We start from the raw sequence: 16,164 nt of genomic DNA, 5'->3' as shown, positions 1-16,164 counted from the left end.
AAAACATGTAGTCAGTAAGGCAGAGGACTATAGCAATAGAAAGGATGGCTTTGGGGTGCCAATTATTCAGTTTTATCACGGTTTTTGAGGCAAAATGTATCCATCTTAAAATCAAAAATCTAGATTTTTAACAAGAGCCTGTATAAAGGTAGTATATTGTACAGAGCAAGCTGCCTGCTGAGGTTTTGAAATATGTATCCAAACATTCCTAACCCTAATTATTGAATGTTTGAGTCTTCTGAACAGTATTTTTCTCAACAATATAGCTAATGGAGCTATACAGTTATACATAAAGTTATACTTAACGTAAGAACATCAGAATGGCCCTACTGGGTTAGACCAAAGGTCCATCTAGCCCAGTATCCTGTCTTCTGACAGTGGCCAATGCCAGGTGCCTCAGAGGGAATGAAAAGAACGGGTAATCATCAAGTGATCCGTACCCTGTCGCCCATTCCCAACTTCTAGCAAACAGAGGCTAGGGACACCATCCTTGTCCATTCTGGCTAATAGCCATTGATGGACCCATCCTCCATGAACGTATCTAGTTCTTTTTTGAACCCTGTTATAGTCTTGGCCTTCACAACATCCTCTGTCAAGGAGTTCCACAGGTTGACTGTGCATTGTCTGAAAAAATAATTCCTTATATTTGTTTTAAACCTGCTGCCTATTAATTTCATTTGGTGGCCCCTAGTTCTTGTGTTAAGAGAAGGAGTAAATAACACTTCCTTATTTACTTTATCCACACCAGTTATGATTTTATAGATCTCTATCATATTCCCCCCTTAGTCATCTCTTTTCCAAGCTGAAAAGTCCCAGTCTTATTAATCTCTCCTCATATGGCAGCTGTTCCATACCCCTTATTAATTTTGTTCCCTTTTCTGAACCTTTTCCAATTCCAATATATCTTTTTTTTTAGATGGGGCAACAGCATCTGCACACCGTATTCAAGGTGTGGGCATACCATGGATTTGTATAGAGGCAATATGATATTTTCTGTCTTATTGTCTATCCCTTTCTTAATGATTGCCAACATTCTGATCACTTTTTGGCTGCCACTGCACACTGAGTGGATGTTTTCACAGAACTATCCACAATGACTCCAAGATCTCTTTCTTGAGAGATAACAGCTAATTCAGACCCCATCATTTTATATGTATAGTTGGGATTATGATTTCCAATGTCCATTACTTTGCATTTATCAACATTGAATTTCATCTGCCATTTTGTTGCCCAGTCACCCAGTTTTGAGAGATCCTTTTGCAGCTCTTTGCAGTCTGCCTGGGACTTAACTAGCCTGAGTAGTTTTGCGTCATCTGCAAATTTTGCCACCTCGCGGTTTACTCCTTTTTCCAAATCATTTATGAATATGGTGAATAGGACTGGGTCCAGTACAGACCCCTGGGAGACACCACTACTTAGTTTATCTTTTGATTATTTCAGAGAACAGTGCCCCCTATATTTGATTTATCAAACAAAAGATATTTGCCTCTTAGTTCTAAGAAAATTTTAAATTCAAGAGTGAAGATATTAGGCAGCCATTTCTCTTTACATTGCTGGAAAGCTGAAAAATTGCCAGGCTAATTTTCTTTGTCTGCTCTCAAAAATTCCAGTATGATGCACGACTACATGAAGGCAATGTACAAGAGCTTATAGCATGCAGGCAATCTAGCAACATATTTAGCTCCTAGATTAAGAAATGGAGCACTGATTGGTCCCTGGAGTAATTTAAACCCATGGATTAAATGTCAAGATTGAAAAATTGCACCTTAAATCATGTCATATCCATAGCGTGGAGGCTTAAACCAGAGTTTAGCCTTGCTTTCTTCACCACTGTGTTTAAGTCACTGTGAATGCATTCCAACAACTGTGTCTGGGAGTTGATGTGTAAGTGATCTTTTACTCATGGGAGCCATATAGAAATGTAGCAACTTTAACGATACAAAATATGTTTCCAAAACACTATTTTTTAAAAGGAAATCTGACATTTAAAGACCTCCCTTGCTTCCAGGTACAATGTTAAATACAATAAGTTTCCTTTTGTGAAATAGACCAGTAAGACAGAAATGCTACATACTGCAAAAGATAAGACCTAGATCTTTCCATGTCCCAGCTTTGCATCAGTCTACTGGTGTAAAACAGTTCAAAACTCAGCAGATTTAGCCTCCTCAGGACCCCCTTGCATAGGAAAATTCTTGGGCGTAAAGTCTTCAGTAGAGGCTCCTTCTCCACACAAACCCACTTCTGACTCCCAGCATAAGGGTCATAGCCAGGGTGTCTCGGGAGTTATATGAGATAGAGATTAGGATCTCCTCAGACCCCTTTGGTCAAAGCCCTCGTACTGAGAAAATAAAAGACAGGTAACTGCACCCTTCACTTAGAGGACATCTCTACTTTTATAACTTCACTAAGCAAACACAGTTATTTTAGGTAGATGAGATAAGCTTGCTAAACAGCCAATGGATGTCTTAAAATCTTTTCTTGCCCAAAGGCAGAAGGAACCAGAGTATTTTTAAATCCATTGTTTACTTTATACATGTTTCCCAGTAATAAATGCTAAGTCATCTAGTCAGGAAACATTAGCAATACGCTACAGCACAAGTAGATAATTCTAAATATTAAATACTCAAATTAATGCTCAGTGAATAGTTGCGAACGATGTATTCACTTTTAGTTGCCTGTATGAAATTTTAAATGTTATAAATCCACAAATTACAATATTTTACAGACAATTCATGAGAAAAAAGGGCAGATTTTTACAAAATTTTTCACAATGAATAATTCTACCATCTGTAATGTGTACTTCAAGTGCTAATGTATACCCTATTAGAATGAGAAGGTTTGTGGTTTTGGCAGGTTGGGAGAACAGGAAATGGGATTAAGAATTGCACATCGGGGTCATGTGTCCAATCCTGCCTTGTTGATTGTGACCTAAACTAGCTAAAACCTAATGACAGTTCAGTGGCCTATGTGAAATTGGTACATTTCCTGGTAAACTACTGTCACATTAAAAAGTCACCATGATACTTGGCACCATTTTTGGGTCTCAGTAGAGTCTAAGAACTGAATGGTCACAGATTCAATTTCTCACCTATGAAGCATGTTTTCAGGGAAGTGGGCCCTCTCACCCCATTTAAAATCAGAACTATCTGATATGGTCTAACATCCGGAAGTTTATATTGCTCTTTACCAATGTGGTACAATAGAAGACTCTTGTTTATTGGATAGGTCATCTGATAGCTTTCATGATCATTAGATTCATCTAAAGAACACTTAAAAAGGGAACAGTGAGCAATATTCATAGATTCCAGGTCCAGAAGGGACCATTGTGACCATCTAGTCTCAGCTCCTGTATACCACAGTCCTATAGAACTTCCCCAAAATAATTACTAGAGGATATCTCCAGTCTTATACTTTCAAAATATTGCACAGACAAGTTTATAGCTCTATACTTCTGAAACCAGTTCTACTAAGAAGAGAGGAAGCTATGCACTTTAGACTCAAGAAGGGGCCACAGAGCCCTGTAATTGCAGTGTATTTCAGGGCCATTGACTACAACCACAAAATTACAGTGCTCTGGGACAGGCTAATGAATTCCATGGCATGCTTAATAGCCTGAAATTAAGCCCTGTTGCTCTTGTTGGGTTTGAAGCTTACCATTTTCCATGTTGCTTTTCTCCCTCATGATCATATGAGCTTTTAGTCCTTTGAACTTTGTTTTATTAAAGAAAACCGATCTTCTTGCTCAAAGCTTGTTGCTTTTATGGATTGTTATATATTGGTCCAACAGCAGCAGTTCTATCTTCAGTGGAATTTGAAATGCAATGAGTTAAACCTCCCATATATACCCAGAGAGATTGTAATTTAAGGCCATAGTCTTAAAAAATTCTGCATGATCTTGTTTGGAAACTGTGGCATTTCTCAGGATACCTTGTCATGATATATCTCAACTTTAGTAAGGCTTTAGATACTGTCTCACATGACACTCTCATAAGCAAACTATGCAGTCCAGATGAACCACACTCAGAGAATAGTGATCAATGATTTACAGTCAAAATGGAAAGGCATATCAAGTGAGTTCCCCAGAGGGATTGGTCCTGGGTCCAGTAATAGCCAATATCTTCACAAATGATTTGGATAATGCCATAGAGAGTACACTTACAAAGTTTTCAGATGATACCAAGCTGGGAGGGGCTGCAAGCGCTTTGGAGGACAGGATTAGAATTCAACGTGATCTTGACAAATTGGAGAAATGGTCTCAAACAGGATGAAACTCAATAAGAACAAATGCAAAAGTACTCCACTTAGGAAAAAATAATCACATACAAAATGGGAAATGACTGCCCAGGAAACAGTACTGCAGAAAAGGATCTGTGGGTTATAGTGGATCACAAATTAAATGAGAGTCATCACGTAATATTATTGCAATAAAGCGAACATAATTCTGGGATGTATTAGCAGGAGTTTTGTAAGCAAGACAACAGAACTAATTCTTCCATTCTACTCAGCACTCATAAGGACTCAGCTGAAGTATTGTGTCCAGTTCTGGGCACCACACTTCAGAGAATGTGGACAAATTGGAGAAAGCCTACAGGAGAGAAACAAAAATGATTAAAGGGCTAGCAAACATGATCTGAGGAAAATTTGATAACATAAATTGGGCTTGTTTAGTCTGGAGAAGAGAAGACTGACAGGGGTCATAACTGTCTTCAAGTATGTAAAAGGTTGTTATAAAGAGGAGGGTGATAAATTGTTCTCCTTATCCACTGAAGGCAGGACAGGAAGTAATGATCTTAAAATTGCAGCAAGGGAGATTTAGGTTAGACATTAGGAAAAACTTCCTTACTCTAAGGAACTTAAGCTCTGGAACAAATTACCTAGAGAGGTTGTGCAATCTCTGTCATTGCAGATTTTTAAGAACAGGTTCAACAAACACCTGCCAGGGATGATCTAAATAATACTTAGTCCTCCCTCAGTACAGGGGACTGGACTAGATGATCTATCTTACAATTCTCTTATTCTATGAATGGAAGTCATCTTGCTAGCCCCCTGCCTCCGCTGTTTTTGCTTAACTGGGTGTCATCTCCCTGACACCACCAGCTTTTTAGCCACCCAAACAATCTTCCCTCCTTTGCCTTGCAAATTAACAATGTGTGTACCCCAGACCCCGTGTCCCCTTGAAGCATTTTTCTACAGTGTCCAAGTCCCTCCCCTACTGAACACTCACAGAAATACCATGTCTGCTGTCCCCAAGGAAACATTATACAAACCAGCATGAATGAATTGACTCAGGATCAGCACCTACCTTAATATCACATCGCTAAGTTGTATTTATAGTGAAAACAACGATAAATTTATCAGAGATTCAAGAGATCATGAGTAAGGATAATAGAAACAAGAAGGTTACACACAAAACAATCATAACATGCTTTCTAGGGATAAACAAGATATCCTTTGTCTAAAGAAGTTTATCTCACCCAAATATCCTTTGCAGCTTTACAACCAAGGCTACTTGTGATTCCATTAATGTAATTGCACTGTCCAACTATTTCCTAGACGCAGGTTAAAGGGGTGTCCTTTTGCCTTCTATTTATATCCCTATAGTTCATAGTTTTTCCTCTGTGGCAGTCTAATCCTTTGTGGTTTATTCTCCAGCGTGCTGCTTCCCTATAGATTTCACATCCCCCATTGACTTTGTACTTAAATAACTTTCCATTGTGTTAATTTACAATGCTTAATTTACATGCCAGACAGGTGACTAAACATGTTTTGCCTGACAGAAAACCCATTTGTCAACTCTGCCTTGATAAAAACATTTTCAATACATACATAGCTCCTCATCGTATCTGTCATTTCACAATGATATTAATGACCAGAATGACCGTGGCTTTCGTTTAAGACCTCATATGATATTCTTTGGTGAACCACAATCAGGATATTCTTTAACCTCCTTTGCCAGTTGGCATTAAAGGGTTTATGGGTCACAAACCCAGTTTGTTTCACGGTTCGTTACCATTTTGTGAATGGAGTTGTAATATATTTAAACAACATTCAATAAGAGTGATCACACACTAAGAGCTTCCATAGCAACTGAACAAAAAGTGTTCCTCTTCCCAATCCACTAACAGCTTTTCCCTGATGCACATAATTGTAGCTGGCTGAAGAAGTTGGCATTATCATCTCATTTTGACCCTTAGTACAGTCTGTGTTTTATTGGATTATGTTTCTTATTTCATTATGCACACCCCTAGACCAGAGCAGTGATTTCAGCTTAATCCGATATCATTCTATCATAATCCTATTTCTGGTATAGGAATATTGACTGGAACATTGGCTACATGAACATTTCAGCACCTTTTGAATGCTTTCTAACACATCCGAATGGGAAAACTGTAATATTTTAGTGAGTTCCCCAGAAAGGCGTGTGTTTAATTACATTTCTACCTTAGGAAATATAGTAAATTATAAAGAACATGTTAATGTTTTGGAGCCACATTCTTTCCTCCCCCTTACTCCTGTACAGTGTAACATGCCTTGCAAGTAACCCAGCTGAAGTCAGTCTGTGTATGAAGCAGATACAAATCAGCTTGTGTCTTTGAGTTTTAATACTACAATGCAAGAGAAAAATCGACATAAGCCTCCAGTTTAAAAAACGTTTGAATCATTACATTGAATGACCTAATATACACATGCTGACCTGGATCTATAGACAAAAGGGACCTCTGTCAGTCAAGCTGCAGCTTCCCATTCTGTATAGAAACTGGGGTGGTCATTTACCTTCACAACCCAATTCCCATTTTCCCTCCACCGCACACTAGAGGGTACTCCATACATCTGTGATCTCAACTGGAAACAAAAAAGTAAAGATAGGATGGCTGGAACAAGCAGCAGGTTGATTTAACACAGCATTTTTCAGACTCAAAAACTGAACACTTACTTCAAAAAAACAAAACTAGCTGCACCCCCTTGCAACCTTACCATGTGGTAAAGGCCTAACTCAGATCTTTCACACCCCAGTATTCTAGTTTGACCTTCCTGATCCCCATCTCACTCCAGAGGGGATATCTCACTTCAGGAAATGCTGGTCTAGTTGATAGCGTACTGACACTGTTACCTTAGTCAAGTTACCATAGTCTCTCCAAAATTAAAAAAAAAATGCTTCTCAATCACGAGATTTTAATATTAAGTGAGTTTTAGCTTTTTGTTTGCTGTCTGGTTTGTCTTTAGGGTTCATGTTTTCAAGCTTTTCTCCACATCCAGGAGGGCTACAAAATTATTTTAAAATGAAAGCTAAGATTCTCACATAGTCACACAGCTTCAAAAGCTGGAGCTTTACAAGACACACTAATGGCAGGTCTACCCATAAAACGCTGCAGCAGTGTCAGTCCACCGGTCCAGCTGCACGGCTGTAGTGCTTCAGTGACGATGTCACTATGCTGATGGAGAGCTGCTCCTGCCGGCATAGTTAATCCACCTCTCCAAGAGGTGGATGGGAGATCCCCTCCCATTGTCATAGCATTGTCTCCACCAGCGGTTAGGCCAGTATAACTGTCGCTCAACGGGTGGATTTTTAACACCTCTGAGCGATGTAGTTATACCAGTGTACCTTTATAGTGTAGACCTGGCCTATATATCGCATAACTTGTTATAAAGTCACAAGAGTTGGCAACATTGCCTGGGAGTCAGGAGGTTTTGGTTCTAGTCCTAGTTCTAGCATTGACCCGCTGTTGTGACCTTTGGTACATCACTTCACCTTTGTTTACCCTCCCACCCTGGTCTATTTAGGCTGTAAACTCTTATGCGTCGGGATAGTTTTAGGCCTGCTCTACATGTAGTTTATACCACGTTCCTATGTCAGTTGTGGCTGCAATTTTTCACTGATATACTAGTAGCAACCCTAATGTGGATGCAGTTCTACCAGTATAAATGGGCTTATACCTGTGTAGCTTGTTTACCATCCATGTGCAGGATAAGCTCCCCAAACAGGAATGGTAAATAAGCTATACTGGTATAATTGCATCCACATTAAGGGGAGATTGTATTGCTTTACTTGTATCCGTATACAGGTACAGCTGACTCTTTGATTCACAGGTTACACAGTTCTTGTATCTGCCATTCACGAGATCACATTCTCAAACTTTGAAGGACGATTTAGAAAGCCACCTTCTTAGGTCTGTGGCTCAAACTCCAAATTATTATGGACTTTGTCAGATCTTTTCATGGGTTTCCTAGATTCATTTTTTCAATTGATCCCTTGTGTTCTTATTAAGATGCCCAGTCCTGCAAGGTGCAGAACACCCTCCATTTCAGTCAAGCCAATGAAGTTAGAAGATGCTCAGCACTTTACAAGAACAGTCTCAAATTAAGATCAAGTTGCAGTGGGGGAGGTTTAGATTGGATATTAGGAAAAACTTTTTCACTAAGAGGGTGGTGAAACACTGGAATGCGTTACCTAGGGAGGTGGTAGAATCTCCTTCCTTAGAGGTTTTTAAGGTCAGGCTTGACAAAGCCCTGGCTGGGATGATTTAACTGGGAATTGGTCCTGCTTCGAGCAGGGGGTTGGACTAGATGACCTTCTGGGGTCCCTTCCAACCCTGATATTCTATGATTCTATGATTTGTTTTATTTCTAGACCAGGTTAAATAAATGAAGACAGTGGTAATATTACCCACTAAATTGGGCTGTGTTCCAAGTCTGCTCCAAGGTACCTCCTCGAGCCCCACAGTGGTCAGAGATTTCAGGGAGCTCAATGTGTGGCATACCAAGCTACTAATTTAGTAGCCACTCCAGGAGCTCACAGGATTCCCTCAAATGACAACAAGTGGGATCGGAGTTAATTTCAGGGAATAAAAAAGGAAGTAGTATTATGTGTCAGACAGGGTAAATGAGTTCAACAGTCAGTGAAGGTCATGAAGGTCAGCAGAAGAGCAGATCAGATTAGTCATGTGAGTAATTTGAGAAGTTCAGCCTTTTCCATTTGTAAGTTGTCCACAAACAGAACATAATATATCAATGGGGGGGGGGGTTATCGTTTGCCATGTAATTTATGCAAACCAGTTTCAGCCTTTGAATTACTTACATGTTGTTCATAGTAAGTATTTGTTTGATCTCTTGGCATTCAGAATTCACTATTCAAGCTGTGTCATTAGTCATGTAAGTCACATACACTGTATGTTCCTCAGCTGCCTGGCCTGACCCTTATAAGGTACTCTGCTTCCATGCAAAACAAATTTGATTTAATCACATAACAAGCTACTTTCTTGATTTAACAGATGTTTGCTACATGCCAAGACTTTGCTTTCAACAAATGTTCATACCACATGATGAAGACTTTAGTCATGTGAACATTTGCCAGAAACAGCTTGAACATGGCCAAATCAAAATGTGAATCTGAATATGCTTAAATGTTCACAGCTACTCCCCCCCCCCCCAGCCCCCTATTCTTCATCCAAATCTGCTCAGCGGTGTTTTGGCAAATAGGGAGGAATGAACTTCACAGTCAAAGTCCTGCAGGAGATATATAAAGTATGTTCAACAGCTGCATGAGCTGCTACATAATGAGAATCAGAATTACAGGGGGTGACTGGTGTTGAATTTCTTCTTAACTTGACAAAACAATGCCTTCATAGTCTCTGTTTTGTAAATCAATCCTGAGCACAATTACTTTCACATTGTTTGACACAGTCATATAAAAACATCAGGTTTCTGTTTAGCTATTCAAAGTTTTATTCCCTTTGTGACAAATAGCACTAGTTACTGTGGGCCCAGAAATACAATTACGCAAACCTGTAGTTCACAGTAACAGAATAAATAATTCAGGTTTAATGACAGATTAAATTCAAGTAGATTTTCTAAATCTGATTACATGAATGAATGTAATCATATGCAATCTTAGCTTCCCCTCAGTCATGAAGCTAAGCTTAGTGAATAATAAGGCTGTTAGTTTTTAAAAGTTCAGTCTCATTACCCGACAGAGACAATCATTTGACTTTCTTACCACCTGAAAGTGTATTAATCTATGAACAGAGTTAGTTTTTAAATTGCTTCTAAGTCTTCAGCCTCTAAAGGACTCTGATCATTGAATTGCAAGTTACCAGTTCTATCAGTAGTAGAAGAGTATTGCCATTCGCCGTTAGTACACAAGAAAAGTCAATCAGTTCTTATATAGTCTAACAATAGAAGGCTAGTTTTGCATTGAAACAATTACAGAAGTGGAGAATCACTTTTATCATATAGAAATTCACATTGTTTGTTTCCTTTGCAAAAAATGAGAAGATTGTATACAAGTGGAAAAGATATTAAATATTTTTCAAACTTCTGAAACTAGAGTTAAATCTTACCTAAAGCAATTATAATTTTAAAAAAAATTGTATCAACAGTCTCAGCTAATAGTCAACTGTATTGCCACTGCCCATAAAATTCTACCAGTTTACCAAAAGAAGTCAACTTTAAAAAAAAAAAAAGAGACTGTGTAATCATAACAACAGCAAATGAAAACTGGGCTCCCAGTGAAAGAAGGCAGCTACCCTGCAGCTATTTACCCCACACCTATTGACATCCTTCTCAGTATTACCACTCTTGAGAATAAGGTTGCCCTATAACAGGATTTTTCCCCCATAATTCATTTTGGGGAGAGTGCCCCAGCACTTTAAAGTTGGCAGAGTCAAACAACTAAAACCTTTTCACTATGTATAATGCAGGTAAGCTACTAGAGAAATGCCTAGCAATTTAAGAATAAAGTGTTAGATCAGAAATTTTGGGCTAAAGTCAAGGAAAATAGCTCAAAAATATTGGACAAATATATGAGGAATGTTAGCCCTACACAATAAACTCCCTCATGCTCTTAGGGTTATAATGTGGGTAAAACAGTCAAGGGAAAAAGAAGGACTAGAAGAGATTACAATCTATAGTTACGGGGCAGTAAATTATACCTGGAAAATCATCTCTCTGGGTGTGAGTTTAGAATTATATAATAAAATAAAGGGAAAGAAAGAGTCATCCTATCTGCCAAGTAAAGTGTGTGAGCATATATATGGTAAATGGAGTCACCATTGATGAATATATATTGACAGATCTACAAATGAAAAAAACAGGAAGAGTAGCCTTTTGCATCCTTGAGATTGGAGTTAAGAAATCTAAAATAATAACTAATTTTGTAGCTATTATTATTATGACAGCTGAATTGGTGGGAATAATGTTAGCATTAAATTGGATAAGGGATGTACAGCCTACCACAGCATCTACCGTTTTGGATTCATCATCAGGTATATTGGTAACTAACAGGGGTAACTCAGAAAGCAAAAGTGATCTAATTAGTGAAATATTGTTTCTGACAACAGTTATACTCAGGTGAGAACAAAGTGCTAGCATAGATCTGTGATCCCTGGCAATGAAATGGCAGAGAAGGAAGCAAAAATGCATTAAAAGATAGAGAAATTGATATAAAGATCCCTTTGAGTAAGCAGGAATTTAAAAGTTTAGTTTAAAAAGGATTTTTAAAAGGAATAGCAAGAATTGTGGACCAAGAAGGAAAGAAGACGATGATTCTGTGAATTATTCCACAAAATGGAGGATAATGCGCTACTCCGAAGTTGTGAAAGGATCAGTGATATACTCATTTTGACTGCTAACTGGTCATTTCAGCTCGAATAATAATTTATATTTATTGAATTGACACAAAGATGAGATACATAACACATGTAAGGTTAAAGAAACAGTTGATCACCTGATATGGGAGTACAAGGAGTGTTCCCGGAAAGAAAGGCTCTCTATGAAGAGTTTAGACAATGTAAAGTGACAGACTATACTGTAAGGAGTTTAGTGAGAGTATTGGGAAAGTGGGGTAATATTTAAAAAATGCTCTATTACATTTTTTAAGGATATAGAGCAGGGTAAGAAAGTGCAGTGGCATGAATGAACAAGGATTTAGTAGATGGCAGTTATAGACCCAGCAGATGAATCTGCTTTGCCATAAAGCATAAGAAGAATTAAAGCCCTAAAGAAAACATTTCAGAATTGGTAGCTTCTGTTGCTGCTTGTTTGGTCATTCTTCTAACTGGTAAGATGTCATAGCTCCCCCACACGCTTGCCAGTGTTTTCTTATTTATTGTTGGTTATTGCTGAGTTAGTAATGCATTCTCATAAAAAGAATTAATAATGCATTCTCATAATGACTGCAAATAACTTGCTGAAAAATTTAAGGAGAATTAAAATGTAAAATCTTGATGGGGGCTATATAACATGAGAATACAATAAATTCTCTGAAGTAGAAAGAGCAGATGAATATCTATATTTTATAAGTGCTGCAATAGTTTAAAAGTTAAACATTTACATCTGAATGGAGTTTGAAATTATTCCGTTTGTAGCGCATGTAGGTTAGTTGTGAACTTGGCTACAAACCCCATTAAGAATCTTATGTTAATATCAGTGCATTATGTGTGAGTTTAGGAAAGGGAAGAGGGAGTTGCTTAGGGACTACAGATGGTGAGGAAGAGCGAAACAGGGATGAGTCCTTTTCCTAATGATACTCTGAGTTTACATACTAAGAGAAAAACATACAGGTTGCAAGCAAAACAAACAAACAGTTGTAATGTTTAGGAACTTATCTTTCATAATTGTGTAAATGTTTGGGGAAAAAACTCTCTTTAACTTATCTGATTTTGTGTTCACTTAGAAGAAAAAAATTTAGGTGTTCTTTTCAGAGGAGGGCAGACACGCTACTGGTACTTTACATAATGAAAAACCAAAGGTTGTTAAAACAAAAGATAAATTGTCAATAAACTAATTGCCCAAAATTTTGAAGGTGATAAGTGTTCTTAAAATAGTTCTGCATAAATCTCTTTTTATCAATGGGGTAGTAAAAGTTTAAAGTAATCATGTTTTGTTTAATGCATTCTCTGGAGTGAAATCTAACAATTTGCTGAACTACTTGTCAAAATCTGGGAACATTTTCCCTGACATATATTTCATTTGGACATTTGTATCTTCAGCAGCACCATCTTATTAAGGCTGAATATTTAATATTCAGTGAGTTTGACTTTTTATGTAATTTAATTAGATGAAAATGTTGTCTGATTACATGGTATGTTTTAGTCAGTTATTGTAAAATGAAAAATTGACCACTTAGCAAAAAAACAGTTTTATTTAATTTAATAAGTTTAAAAGTGTCAATATGCAGTGTATGGTTGATATATGTTGTGAATTGTTTTTATTGTACCATATAATTAAATAGAGAAAAGTCCCCACTGACTGATGCACATGCAGCCAACCAGAGAGGAAGAGACACCCACGAGGTTTCTCATATTTAAACTTTCCCTCATGCCAGAGGTAGAAAGTGCAGCATGAGAAGACGGCCATGGAATGCCTTGAAAGGAATGTCGTACAAATGAAATTAACTCAGTCTTTTAGAAAAGGTCTGTTTGTGTTAGGTAGAAGGCTCCAAAATTTAATGCACAGTTTTAACTTTCATTGAGTTTCTTTTTTTTTTATTTTATTTTCAATGTATTTGAATGAAATTGTGCCAGCATTACAGAAGTTTTGCTTTTCTTGTTTAACTTTCTAAAATTCACTTCCATCCCTGAGCAATCTTGTAAATCAAAAGCCTAAAATTAAATAATGAAGAACAGTTTCAGTTGTTGACAGTGTAATATGGGTTCACAAGTTTGAGGCTGAGTAATTTAATTCTAGCATGATCAATGTTGCATCAAGCAAGAGACTCTATGATTTAGTCATATACCAAAGCAGTTAAGTGGGATACTGTCACCTCTCTATTCCAAGAGGCCACCCTTCCACTTCTGTACAACCAGGTATTGCTGGGAGAAGTCACATTGATCAGAGTGCTCCCAGTCAAACCCTTAGTGGATCCATAGGTTAAATCAGCAGTAAAGTTAATGCAGGCTAATTTTCACATGTTCCTCATCTGCATAAAAGTCAAATGAAGGGGAACAGATTTATGATGGAAGAACTATGTAGCGTCATTGGACCCATGGCGTCTCTATATTCTCCCACCCCTCAAAGCACAGTCTGCAGGACTAGCGTGGTTGTTTGGAGGTAGGGCTGCAGCAGGAGAGTGAACAATTGGGGCGCCAGGAAACTACTGATCTTTAAGCCTCACCAAGCATGCCCAGCTGCATGGAGGAACTCAGTAATCAATAATTTTCAGTGTGAAATTTATAATGGCCAACATTAGTGAAGATTGGTGACATTTACAACAGTCCCCAATTAACTACATAAAGTCTGAATCCTCCAGGGAGCAGATCAGAAAACAAATAAGTGCACAGGAGTATAAGAGATTACAAATTGACAGTATTTTCCTATAGGTCACTGACACATGGGTGATCTTAGAAATTATGTAGCTGGAGGAATGAACACAGGATATAGATGAATAATTAAAATATATCCCCTCAGCTGAATCTTTTAAGATCAATAGTAATAGAAATGTGGATGTTCAGATGAGATTAGTTTTAAGGTTGGTAAATGTTTAGACATGTAATCTGTATATCCCTTTTTAATATTCTGAACCTTAGGGGCATACTAAATGTGCAAATAGGGACCAAATACTTTCACCGAGTACATATGTCATTTTGTACTAACATAGCACAATCCACCTGAAGAGCTCAATGTTTTATGAGCACTGAAGGGGTAGGGACCACTACTAGACAGGAGTCAAACTGTGGAGTTTATTGCAGGATTGGGGCCTGAATCCTCACAGTGTAGAGATATAAGGAAATGTTATCCTTGTATTATACAAAGAGAAACTGATGCAGGCCAAAGGTCACACAGGAGTTCCACAGCAGCAAAGGATAAAAGTTAAACCTGCTCTCAGCCTAGTACTTTAAACAATTGGTTTTCCTTTTATGATTATAAACAGGGTGTCTACCTAACAAGAGAGAAGACATTGCTTTCTACATTATAAGGGTAATTTAGAAAAATACTGCTTTTATAAAATACATTTCTATTATGTCTGTACTGTGACATGAAAGAATTTTTTAGATCTGATAACATGATGTATTCATCCATAAGAACCAAATTCATTGACACGGTTATATTTGACTGAACAGGAAGTGCTCTTTGAATTTCTTGTCCTTAGATACTAGACAAAGTACATGTCTCCTTAATTGTAACTGAATGCTCTGACTTTGGCCTCAGAAGCTCAGGGGGAAGGAAGGCCCTCTTTCAAATCTCAGCCATCTTTATAATGAACCTTAGCACCATTAATAAGACGGATTTTATTTATAAATTGTGGTCTATTTTTCTTTTTACCCTTTTGACTTTTAATAAATTCTCTTTTAATCCTCTTTAAAGCACAAAAAAAAAAGAACCCAAAAGGCTATGAAATCTCTTTCCTTGTTATTTAAAACTCCAAATATTCAAGATGAGTTAGAGCTACTGAAGCTCTTTACCTGGAGGGGTTAAATTATAGAAGTATTTTCCTGTACCATAGCAATTCTTTGCATTCTAGGCTAGAGGACAAAATCATAGGGAGAGGTGGCAACATAAAATAATGGGTTGGTCAGCACAGAAAACATTTGCAAATACTTCCATTACTTTAAATCCTAGAGTAACTCCACTGATGGCACAATTTTTCCAGAATTACACAAGTGTAAATGAGAGTAAAAATTGGCCATTTGAACTAGAGTCTTCTCCCACACATGTTTAAATCAGCAGTCCATTAAGGTCAATGATTTTACAATGGTGTAAAGGTGGTGTGAGAAAAAATTCTGCCTACTGTCTTTATCAGAAATTCCCTTTAATTGAACTCGGTGAGCTGTAATCACCCAGTGGCTCTATGTATAACCTGGAAAAGAAAAATAACTTCCTGCCAACTCTAGCTTATCCTCTCCTGCTCCTTAGAAAGTTCCACACGCCTTCATGTAACCTGCATGCCAATTGCTTCATATTCTCTATACACATCTCAACAACATGAGTTCTGTCTCCAAGTGAAAATTGTCACCTGGCTTCAAATCTCCCAATGAGATATGCCTGCAGTTGTATTGAGTTAGATGGAAAACATGGGTCCAAAGAGTCAACAGTGTTAACATGACCTTGTAGCTGTCCACCATTACGCAGTTTTGAACAAGGTTCAGAGTTTAATATACAGAGAACTCAACCTGCTTAGTACCATAGCAAACATCCTAGGAAATTCATGCCAAGGGTTAGTTATCACTT

Source organism: Lepidochelys kempii, chromosome 1, assembly GCF_965140265.1.
Source record: "Lepidochelys kempii isolate rLepKem1 chromosome 1, rLepKem1.hap2, whole genome shotgun sequence".
Taxonomy (NCBI): domain Eukaryota; kingdom Metazoa; phylum Chordata; order Testudines; family Cheloniidae; genus Lepidochelys; species Lepidochelys kempii.
The sequence above is the reverse complement of the archived record's forward strand: the minus strand, read 5'-3'. Positions refer to the sequence as shown.